The 11980-nt window shown below is 43.5% G+C and overlaps 1 pseudogene across 1 annotated transcript in view; it reads left to right on the top strand.

The window, feature by feature from the left end:
* LOC311313699 (tripartite motif-containing protein 16-like) overlaps positions 1–10077 on the top strand; it is a 10503-nt pseudogene extending 426 nt beyond the window's left edge. The window contains exons 1-6 of the transcript in view: positions 1–173; positions 640–735; positions 988–1221; positions 6841–7000; positions 7442–7629; positions 9896–10077. The exon at positions 1–173 is cut by the window's left edge and continues 426 nt beyond it. The product of the transcript in view is annotated as a tripartite motif-containing protein 16-like (transcript). The remainder of the gene's footprint in view (positions 174–639; positions 736–987; positions 1222–6840; positions 7001–7441; positions 7630–9895) is intronic.
* The last annotated feature ends 1903 nt before the right edge of the window (positions 10078–11980 follow it).

Genomic DNA, 11980 nt, shown 5'->3' with positions numbered 1-11980 from the left:
ACAAGCTGGTCAAAGCCACGTGTGGACTGGAGGACAGGATCTGCACACGTCATGACAAGCTGCTGGAGGTCTTCTGTCGGAAAGACCAGCAGTGTATCTGCCTGCTGTGTGTCATGGATGAACATAGAGGCCATGACACAGTGTCAGCCACAGCCGAGAGGACAGAGAAACAGGTAAGACCAGAACTACTATTGTAACGTTGATAGTTTTTCATAAATTGTTGTTTTATTAAATAATATGAACTACATTTCCATTTGACTGAGGGAAACTCTCATTCTGAATGCAGCAACATTCTCTTATCAGTGTCTTTCATGAGTCCAAAGTCTTGTCTGAACTCTGATTTGGGCTACATGGAGAAGTATAAAATGGAGGAGTTTCATAGTAAACATCATTTTATGGTGTGAGTTGAAGCAAGGAAAGAACATCAATAACACAATGACTCATTGTAGATATAAATCCCCCAATGTCTATAACCTTAACCCTAACCCTTATAGTACATACCTGCACTGGACAGTCTGGGGTTTAAATCATGGTTACCAGATGTGCAAATGTTGGTATTAGATGTGTAATGACAGAGCTAACACCAGAGTCCTATGTACTGTAACTCCTAATGTGTTGTTGTAACGTGTTTAACTCCAGAGCAAGCTGGGCCTGAGTCAGCAGGAAGTCCAGCAGGGAGTCCAGGAGAGAGAGAAGGAGGTGAAGGAGGTCCAACAGGCTGTGGAGTCTCTCAAGGTCAGCATCAGGATATCAACTACCGGAGGATTCAAGGACGGTTATTTTATGTACAGGATATAGGTACCATGTACAATGAAATGTTCCATACTGGAGTTATGGTGGCAGGAGATAATTGTATAGTACAGGAAGGTTTATCATGTTGATGATTATTGTTTTAACTTTGTTTTTCGTTCTCTTTCTCTCTTCCTCTATTTTTCTTTATTTCTCTCTCTTTCTTTTTTCTCTCTCTATCTGTCTATCATTCTGCAGCGTTCTGGCCAAGCAGCAGAGCAGGACAGTGAGAGGATCTTCACTGAGCTGATCTGCTCCATTGAGCGAAGGCGCTCTGAGGTGAAGGAGCTGATCAGAGCCCAGCAGAGGGCAGCAGTGAGTCAGGCTGAAGGACTGGTGGAGAGACTGGAGAAGGAGATAGCTGAGCTGAGGAGGAGAGACGCGGAGCTGGAGCAGCTCTCACACACAGAAGACCACATCCACTTCCTCCAGGTACAGTAGCTGGACTCTCCTGGTACCTGACATGTGAACATCACCTGGTTTGGTCTATTGATTAGGCAGAATATTCTGTACACTCGGTATGTGTTTCTGTTTATTTCCTATCTCTCTCTTTCTCTCTCTCTCTCTCTCTCTCTCTCTCTTGTCCAGGAATTTACATCCAAACACCTTAAGCCTTTGTCTTTGTAATTTATCACCTCCCCCCAAGTCCCCTGCAAAACCCCAGTTTCAGTCTAATGTAAAACACCAACTCTCCCCCCTTTTGTAATTGTAAACACACTCTGCATAGCTCTGCCTCGCTCTTTTGTCCAAGTCAGAAAGGCCACACCTTGTCCTTCCTGCCCTGATTCAGACCTTTTGTTTTCTTTGTTTTCTCATGTCACATGTCTTTACTCTTGGCCACGCCTGCCATTCATGTACAATGCAGTAGCCAATCACATCCTGGAAACACTGTACCTTTGTTTGGACTGTACATAAGCCACAGCCAGAAGTGACTGACTTCACTTCTCTGACTTAACCACCCTTGCTGTGTTTTGCAGGAAGTCCTTGCGCAAGTATTGTGTTTCACAATAAATCAGACTTAACCTTTTGAGCGAATCTTGGTAAATCATTTTTACTAGAACAGTAATTTCCATAACAATTTGGCGACTCGGGACGGGATCGGCTACTGTGAGGTTCGCCTGGAGTGAACAACGAAGGAAGCCAGACGTGCGGAGCAGTAGGGAGCTCTGGAAAATCTTCTCTCTTTGCGCCTATTGCATTGGTTCGGAGAAGTCCGCCTCGTTTGGTTTCACTCGGCTAAACTCACGGTACGTTGAAAAACGAATCCTTTTATGCTTGGTATTTGCCTTGGTTTCGTTTCAGATTGTGTTGTGGGTCTGGCGTATTGTTGAAAGCAAACTCCCCGGGGAAGGTGGTGGCGATAAGGCGTTGTTTTTTTAACAGTGGCAATTTAGGATTGGTGATATTGCATTGTTCTCTGACTTCGTCCTTGTTTAGGCTACCGGGGGTTCTCTTCAGAAGAGGTGTAATTTTGGTTTTGGGACTCGCTCCCTTACAGTTGATGTAGACTACAGTTTAGATTGTTTGTCGGCTCGGCTGTAGTTAAGAAGTGAGAGTGCACTTCTAGAATAACGTTTTGGGTTGCTTTAGTTCGATGTTCCAGAATTAGCACAGAAGGGAACCTGTTGAAGTTCGCAGATAGTGCGATTTCCACAGGGTTGAAGTTCGCAGTGAGTGCGATTTCCACAGGGTTGAAGTTCGCAGTGAGTGCGATTTCCACAGGGTTGAAGTTCGCAGATAGTGCGATTCCCACCCCACAGGGTTGAAGTTCGCAGTGAGTGCGATTTCCAAATGGGTTGAAGTTCGCAGTGAGTGCGATTACCAGCTAATCTCCGGAGTGTCTGTTTTTTGTCCCCGAACGGGGTTGTGTTGTCTTTATGTTTGTCTAAGCGCTATTTTTCGCCGGCTCAGTGGGATTTTTGATTGCATTTTTGAGCCTCGGCTCTTGATTGTATGTTTGTTACGCGCGCCATGGATCCAGGTAAAGTATTTTAAAGCATTTTTTGTACACTGTTAAATCTTAACTGCTAGATTTCCAGCTGGTTGTCTGGGAGACAAAGGAAACAACAACTACTACTCCGCTCTCCTGGTGATCCCGCCCGAGCCAGAGGGACAACAAAGGACCAGTTGCTGGGTGAGTTAATTAGCGGTTTAATGTGTCTTTGTTTTCTTTCGAAATTATATTCCTTTGTTTATTTCCCGCCTGTGTTTAACTATACTTTTCTTTTCACCGTTAGTTTTGAATTATAGGCTGTAGGGTATTGTGTTAATTATGAATACCAATACTAGTTCGCTGTCTGGGCCAGCTAAGATTGTTGCGCAAAGGCTTTGGGATGATGCTTGTGTACAGTATTTGATCTGGGCGAAGCATTCTGATTTCCCCCTGTCCGGTACACTCAATATTAGTGAGTTAGCAATTGTTAGGGCTCAGTTACAGGCGTTTGAAATAACTAGGTTAGGAAGGAAGCCTGGAAATGCGATAGATTGGAATGCATTCAGGAAGTGGGAAATACTCGCACACGAGTGTTTTTTCAAGTCAGAAAGAAGCGTAGCTGACGAAGTTAATCAGAGAGATGAATATTCAGAGTCCCTCCCCCCTCCTAGTCATTCCGTTTTGAACTCTATCACGCCGACTCGGCACTCAGAGCTCACACATCCTTCCCAAACTATGACTGGTTCACCCGCAGCTGCTGCCCCGCCTCCCAACTCTGTTTTTCCGTCTGCTCCCAACCAACAATGACCACAGGGTCGTCACACGAACAAGAATCAAGGGTATAGAAACAGAATAAACTACAGAATGAAACCGAGGGAGGGAAACGAAAACGGAGACAAAACTGACGCGTGTTTTCATTGCAAGAAAACTGGTCACTGGATCAGAGACTGTCACAGTTACCGCAAGCGAAATGAGAGAAAGAATCCTGCAACCTTGGGTTCGGCGCCACCTGCTGGAAGTTCCCTTGAACAACCCACAAGGTAGATTTTAACTAGCCAAGATAGAGAGATTTTTTTTTTTTTTTTAAGATAATGGTGGCAGGATGAAATAGATGTAGAGCCTTTGAGTCTTAAGTTGCTGTTAATGTTTCTGAGCAGATCTTTTAGGTAATAGTGGAGAACTCAAAAGTCTGACAGGGTTTTGAATGTGTGTTTGATTCAGGAGTTGTTTCAATAGTCAATGAATGGCCATAAGCTGTTCGTGTTATGCATTCTACTGGATGAATTTTCATTCATATAATGATAATGTGTTTTGAGGAGTTGGCTCTAGGCCTTCTCCTCTGCTATTGAACCCAGTCTGTGTTTTGAGTCTTAATTTTCAGGTGCTATGGACCCTGGGCGGCAGGTCTTTGAGGAGCCTGGATCATGCCTTCCTGGGGACATTAGAACCTGCTGTTGACAACTGTCGTTCCGGGAGTGATGGGTGAATGCCGAACCAGGAGACGGGCACGTACACCGGAGGTTACTGGCCTGTTTCCCTACAGATGGGCGATCTGGGGTTCGTGGGATGCAGACCAACGCCATGTCACCAACTCACTGTGAGCGACAGATAAGTATGAAACAGGAGCAGTGCCCAAATACTCTGTCCTCAAATGCAGAAGAGGGAGGTTTTAGATATACAAATTTTAGCTATACAAATGAAGCTTTGATGGAGTTTTTTGATTAGTTAATTGTAAATGAAGCCAGTTCATTTTAGTGTCATTTTCTTTGCCTCATCTCTATTTTTATCCTGACTTCAGGAAATTTTTGCTTTCACCCTTAGGGGGTGTTGTTTTGTTGAGGCGAGAATATGGTTATTTTATTTTCATAAAATCGTGAGAGAAATGCTGGAGCCAAACCCAATTGCCTTGATCATGACTGGGGACTGGGCGTGTTGAAGTCATTCTAACACTGCCCCTGATGTCACTGTAGGCTACTGCAGACTGGCTCTAAATGACACTTGAACAGTCACCCTGTTTAAGTTTTCCTGACAGAATAACAACATTTTTTCCCCAAAGCAGGAGCTTGCGCTTAACCATGTTTCTGAGTATCTCCTACAGACTGTTGAATAACCGTTCCTGATCAAAGAAGGGAACAGGGAGACCAGACCAGAGGACTCTCTTTTGCTCTTCTGTTTTGTCTCTGTTTGTCTCTCTCATCTGTGGATCCACAGACGGAGCACTTCATCAGCCTGTGCTGGAGGCGGGAGCGCCGAGGTGAGCCCTCCAGCAGCACGACCCGGGCCGGCCCTACGTGGAGCAGTACAGGGATGGACCGGGTTCAGTTCAAGAGCCTACATTTCTAACCTACAAGCATCTGCTCCACCTGCGGAGAAAAAGAAATGAAGGACTAAGTGCACACTTCCACCACCAAACTAACCTGTATCTAGGGCCTAATGACAAACCTGTAATACCTCGTTCATGTTTTCATTATGCTTTCAAACTAGCCCACGGGCCAGATCATGTTTCAAAAACAGGGGTGGCGGAGGATGTTAACAGATGTCTCCAACAGAGTGAGGACCGCCATTTCCTGAGGCTAAGGAGGGGTTCCTGCATCACATCTCTCCTGGGGATTGGGTCCTGGTCCACGACCACAGACGAAGGAGCTGGAACTCACCGAGGTGGCTCGGGCCGTACCAGTTTCTACTCATCACGCAGACAGCGATCTGAGAGGACTTCGTTGGACCCATGCAAGCAATTGCCGACGGGTCCAAGCAGCAGAGGACGGTCCACCAGGGGATCGCAAACACCAGGAGATCAGAATGCAGCTGAACCAGAGGGCTCAGAGACCAAAACCATGGGCCATCACACTGTCCTCTCCTCTGACGAGGAATCGGAGGAAAAATGACCTTGCTGGTCACCTCCTCACAAGATGCACCACACACGCACACACACCTGCACACACTAACATTGAACATAACTGATTTCAAGCAACGCGACATCGAAGTTGCGATCTAGAAGAGAAGACGCCTTGCATTCCCCAGATGACATTCTCCTCTGATGAGCAATCGGACTGCACCTCTGATCGCACACACTGGAACCTACATTAAACATTCAGAGACGCACACATGGAATCAATGTTCCATAGGACATCACATGCAATTATTCACAAGAGTGAATGAACTTTGAAATAATCTGGAAAATATCATATTTGTTTACAAGAGTTGCAATGGTTGAAACATGAGTTGATAAATAAGTTTTGGGTTTTTCCTCTAAATTGACCAAGAGGTTTTTTGCCCTCCTTACACTGCTAACCATTTTATCTTTTTGCCTTATTCAAAATTTAAATCTAGGGTTTTTGGTGAATGGTTGTCCACTCTTAGACTATAAATAGTATATAATCATGTCAATTTTTTATCTTGTTTCCTGTCAAATTTCTGAAGCAAGGGGTTTTGGTGTGTGATTTTGCACGTTGAGAGAAAATAATTAAAGTTTCCACCTAGTGGAGAGATTATTTCCTTTCCACATGTATAGCATAGCTGACTGTTTACACTGTGTTTGGATTTTATATTTTATTTTTGTGTGCCTGTTCAGGCACAAATGAGGGATTGTCCAGGAATTTACATCCAAACACCTTAAGCCTTTGTCTTTGTAATTTATCACCTCCCCCCAAGTCCCCTGCAAAACCCCAGTTTCAGTCTAATGTAAAACACCAACTCTCCCCCCTTTTGTAATTGTAAACACACTCTGCATAGCTCTGCCTCGCTCTTTTGTCCAAGTCAGAAAGGCCACACCTTGTCCTTCCTGCCCTGATTCAGACCTTTTGTTTTCTTTGTTTTCTCATGTCACATGTCTTTACTCTTGGCCACGCCTGCCATTCATGTACAATGCAGTAGCCAATCACATCCTGGAAACACTGTACCTTTGTTTGGACTGTACATAAGCCACAGCCAGAAGTGACTGACTTCACTTCTCTGACTTAACCACCCTTGCTGTGTTTTGCAGGAAGTCCTTGCGCAAGTATTGTGTTTCACAATAAATCAGACTTAACCTTTTGAGCGAATCTTGGTAAATTATTTTTACTAGAACAGTAATTTCCATAACACTCTCTCTCTCTCTCTCTCTCTCTCTCTCTCTCCAGAGTTACCAGTCTGTTTCCAGTCCCAGTGTATCTTCAGACCTCCCCAGCGTCTCTGTTCCTTCTCTTCAGTTCTTCAGTGATGTGACTAAGGCTGTCTCTGAGCTGAGAGAGAAACTAGAGGACGTGATCAAGGGAGAGTGGTCCAGCATCTCCTTCACAGGTGTGTTGGAGGAGTTTTGAGAAAATTATTCTGTAAAAATATCACTAAAGTACGGAGAGCAACAAGTGATCCTGTCTCGTCCAATAAGAAACAATGTGACCAGAAGAAAGATTTGGGGTTCACAATGAAACACATTGAACACATCTCTGTATACTGTCTACTTGGCTTTAAAATTGATGTGTGTGTGTGTGTGTGTGTGTGTGTGTGTGTGTGTGTGTGTGTGTGTGTGTGTGTGTGTGTGTGTGTGTGTGTGTGTCTGAAGTCTCTTTAGTGGATGTGTTGTCTCCTCCAGAGCCCAGGACCAGAGCACATTTCTTACATTGTGAGTGTGTGAAGTCTCCACCTCTCTCTGTTGAATGATAAATCAACAATACCAGCTTTAAGGGGGTCAGATGAACGGTTATGTTATTAACTCTGATCTGGTTTCTGCTCTGTTCCCAGATTCCTGTCCGCTCACTCTGGACCCAAACACAGCAAACACATCCCTCTCTCTGTCTGGGGAGAACAGGAAGGTGACACGTTCAGAGCAGATCCAGTCATATCCTGACCATCCAGACAGATTCACCTACTGGCCCCAGGTGCTGTGTAGAGAGGCTCTGGGCGCTGTTACTGGGAGGTGGAATGGAGAGGTGTTGATGTTATCATAGTAGTCTCATATAAAGACATCAGCAGAACATACTACTCCTCCTTGTTTGGTTTCAATAACAAGTCCTGGTGTTTAAGGTGCTCTAGCGATGGTTACTGGTTCAGTCATAATAATGTTGTATGTTCTCCATGTTCATTATGACATCTATAAAGAGAGACTTCGCATTTATAATATGGAGCTGAGAAATGCACGGCAGACCTTCTCTTCTGACATCATCACCAAAAACCATAACAATGCGCGTGCTTTGTTTGCCACTGTTGATAGGCTGACAAACCCTCCTGTGTCAGTAGCCTCTGAACTTCTATCCACCAGGGCCTGCAATGAATTTGCCTCATTCTTCACTGACAAAATTCAGAAAATTAGACAAGCAGTTAGTGCCTCCATTCCAGGTACAGGACATGTGTCGTCACAGTGTCCACTTAAAATCAATACCATGACACAATTTATTCCGATCAACCATAAAACCCTGGGGGACACTATACAATATCTGAAATCCTCCACCTGTTGCCTTGATGTTCTTCCTACAGACTTCTTCAAAACTGTATCCAACTGCATGGCCTCTGATTTACTACAAATTGTAAACACATCTCTTCTTTCAGGTGTGTTCCCACATACCCTGAAAACTGCAGTCATCAAGCCACTCTTAAAAAAGAATAGTCTAGACAGCTCACAAATGAACAATTATAGGCCCATATCAAACCTCCCATTTCTAAGCAAAATAATTGAAAAGGTTGTTTTCCAACAACTGAATAACTTCCTGGCACTAAGTAATGGCTTTGATGTCTTCCAGTCAGGATTTCGACCACACCACAGCACCGAGACTGCTCTAATTAAGGTATTTAATGACATCCATTTAAACACAGATAATGGCAAGATCTCAGTCTTAGTATTACTGGATCTCAGCGCTGCGTTCGACACGGTAGACCACAACATACTACTAGGCCGACTGGAAAATTTGTTGGGAATTTCTGGTACAGTGTTAGATTGGTTTGAATCCTACTTAAAGGACAGGGATTATTTTGTGTCTATAGGCAATTACAAATCTGAGCTGACAAAAATGACCTGTGGAGTTCCCCAAGGCTCCATCCTGGGGCCTCTTCTGTTCAACATTTACATGCTCCCACTAACTCAAATTAGGGAAAACAACAAAATATGTTACCATAGCTATGCAGATGACACACAAATTTATATCACTATATCACCAGGAGACTATAATCCCATACAAGCGCTGAGTAAGTGCATTCAACAAATCAATGATTGTATGTGCCAGAACTTTCTCCAACTAAACAAAAATAAAACTGAAGTAATTGTCTTTGGAGCCAAAGAAGAACGATTAAAAGTCAGTGCTCAACTTCAATCAGTAATGCTAAAAACCACAAACGAAGCCAGAAATCTTGGTGTAGTCATGGACTCAGACCTGAATTTCAACAGCCACATTAAGTCAATTACAAAGTCAGCCTACTATCACCTGAAGAATATATCAAGGATCAAAGGATTTATGTCCCAGAAGGATTTGGAAAAACTTGTCCATGCGTTTATCTTCAGTAGACTCGACTACTGTAACGGCATGTATACAGGTCTCTCTAAAAAATCGATCAGACAGCTGCAGCTGATTCAGAACGCTGCTGCTCGAGTCCTCACTAAGACTAAGAAAGTGGAGCATATCACACCAGTACTAAGGTCTTTACACTGGCTTCCTGTCTGTCAAAGAATTGACTTTAAAATACTGCTGTTGGTTTATAAAGCACTGAATTGTCTAGGGCCAAAATATATTTCTGATCTGCTCATATGCTATGAACCACCCAGACCCCTCAGGTCGTCTGGCACAGGTCTGCTTTCTGTCCCCAGAGTTAAAACAAAACATGGAGAAGCAGCATTCAGTTTTTATGCTCCACATATCTGGAACAAACGTCCAGAAAACTGCAGGTCTGCTGCAACTCTTGGTTCTTTTAAAACAAGCCTGAAGACTTTTCTTTTTGCCACTGATTTCTAAGAGGAGCTATGTTTATCAGTATACTGCACAACTTTTATTCCTGTATTCTAATTGTCCTGCTTTTTGTTTAAATGTCTATAATGACTTGCTTTTTCTTTTAATGCTTTTAATTTGTCCTGCCTTTTGTTTTAAATGTCTATAATGTCTTGCTTTTTGTTTTAATGCTTTTAATGTCTCATGTAAAGCACCTTGAATTGCCCTGTGGCTGAAATGTGCTATATAAATAAACTTGCCTTGCCTTGCCTTGAACTATCAGGCCCTCAGTCCTCCAGAGTAGGAGTGTACCTGGATCACAAGGCAGGTTCTCTGTCCTTCTACAGCGTCTCTGACACAGTCACCCTCCTCCACAAAGTCCAGACCACATTCACCCAGCCACCCTATCCTGGGTTTAGGGTTTGGGATTATAATGACTGTGCAGAGATCAGTAAACTGTGGTAGAGGGAGGGGGATCCTTCCAGAGGATGGGGGGGGGGTAGGGGGGAGGAGATGAGGGGGGGGAGGGGGGGGGGGGCAGGGGAAGAGGAGAGGAACGTAACGTTGCCTCTGGCTCAAGTTTGCAACCTCATGAAGCAGAGTTCAGACTAGATTCACCCAGCCACTCTATCCTGGGTTTGTATGCCTTCATGCAGTCACGGTTTTCTCAGTCATTTTGTTTTTATAGATTCAGTTGATTACTAATAATTTTTCTTGCATTGTACTTCAGGAGGCCTAATAGAAGGAAATCTTCATGCCATCATTTGTTTATAATTGTTGAACTTTGGTTCTTTAATATTGTAATTTCAACTTGATCATTGTATATAATACTTTTGTCTTACATTCATTTATAAGCATCTATTATAAAGGATGATATTGTTGATGAACTTTGATACTGTATAGGTTTTTTTTTTCTTTTCTCTGTATAATGACTGAATCAGGTATTCATGAATGTTGGTGTTCATGACTGCTGTTTAAATGATTGGTTAGTTGTTTTCTCTCCTACTGTTACCTAAGTGGCTGTTATATTTCATCCTGAAGTAAAGATTAAATAAAGGCATATGAAACTGAAAGACATCTCATTACTGTATGAAAATGTGTGGAATTTGCTCTTATTACTAAAACTCTTTCCCTCCCTTCCTCCCCGTCACCACCTTACATCCTTTCATCCTTCTCTCCGTCTTTCCATCTCTCTCTCTCTCTCTTTCCCTCTCTCTCTCTCTCTCTCTCTCTCTCTCTCTCTCTCCCCCCCCCCCCCCCCCCCCTCTCTCTCTCTCTCTCTCTCTCTTTCTCTCTCTCTCTCTCTCTCTCTCTCTCTCTGTTTGGCTGTTGTTTTTCCTCTTCCATCTCTGCACCCTATCACTATCATAATTACTATGCGTAAACATGTTGTAATAGATTCTGTTAGGGCTAGTGGAGGAGGACCCAAGAGCAGACATGACAGGCGTATGGGGACAAACCCACGTTGGGGCACGTTTACTGGCGAGGGTCAGGCAGGAACGTGGTAGTCAGACAGACGAGGGGTTCAGGCAGGTTCTTGGTTCTCCAGTCAGGCAAGGTTCAGGCAGGTTCTTGGTTCTCCAGTCAGGCACGGTTCAGGCAGTGGACGGAAGCTAGTCCTTCCACTGAAATAGCTGTGAATTGAAATGACATGAAATAATGTCTGATAAATTAAGATAGGTCTTGTCACCTGGACACATCAGTTCCAATGCTTCCAATGCTAATCCAGCACACTAAGAGCGGGATAGCCAGTTAGCTCATGAGCTCATGGTATAAATGACCTATAGTGAATCTTTACCAGTTAACGTAACAGCAGCAAAACATAAAGACACTAGAGGGCGCCAGAGCCGAAAAAAACAGGAATTCCCCCATTCTGTCTAATAGACTTTCTGTTTCCTTGTTACAGTATGAACCTTAACAGGCCTCACACTGGTGCTGCTTCCTCTTGAGCCTGTACTGTGTTCTTCATATAGGCCTTTGCCACACATTCTACTGCACTGTTCAGTAGTCTGCCCAACTGCTGCATGTTTGAGTTGTCGTTTACTGTATTGCTGGCATCTCAAAAACTATTTCCGCGCAATTGGAGAATAAATTATGGTATCACATTCCCAATGTGAGGTTGTAGTCTGAAGGAAGGAACAAAGGCATGTTGATGTATTTTAGGTGTTTATCTATCTTATATTGACTGCAAGAACTCCATTTGTACTTTCATAGAGTATCATCAAAACCAGTTTAAAAAAACAAAATAAAAGCCTTTAATAAAACAAACACAAGTGATAAAAGAAAGACCACTGTCCCGATAAAAGAAAGACCACTGGCATGTTTCAAACAACCCTAGTCAGAAGAACTAACGAGGCGTGGAGACTCA

Source organism: Borostomias antarcticus (assembly GCF_949987555.1).
Source record: "Borostomias antarcticus genome assembly, chromosome: 10".
NCBI classification, from domain to species: Eukaryota; Metazoa; Chordata; class Actinopteri; order Stomiiformes; family Stomiidae; genus Borostomias; species Borostomias antarcticus.
The sequence above is the reverse complement of the archived record's forward strand: the minus strand, read 5'-3'. Positions and strand labels throughout refer to the sequence as shown.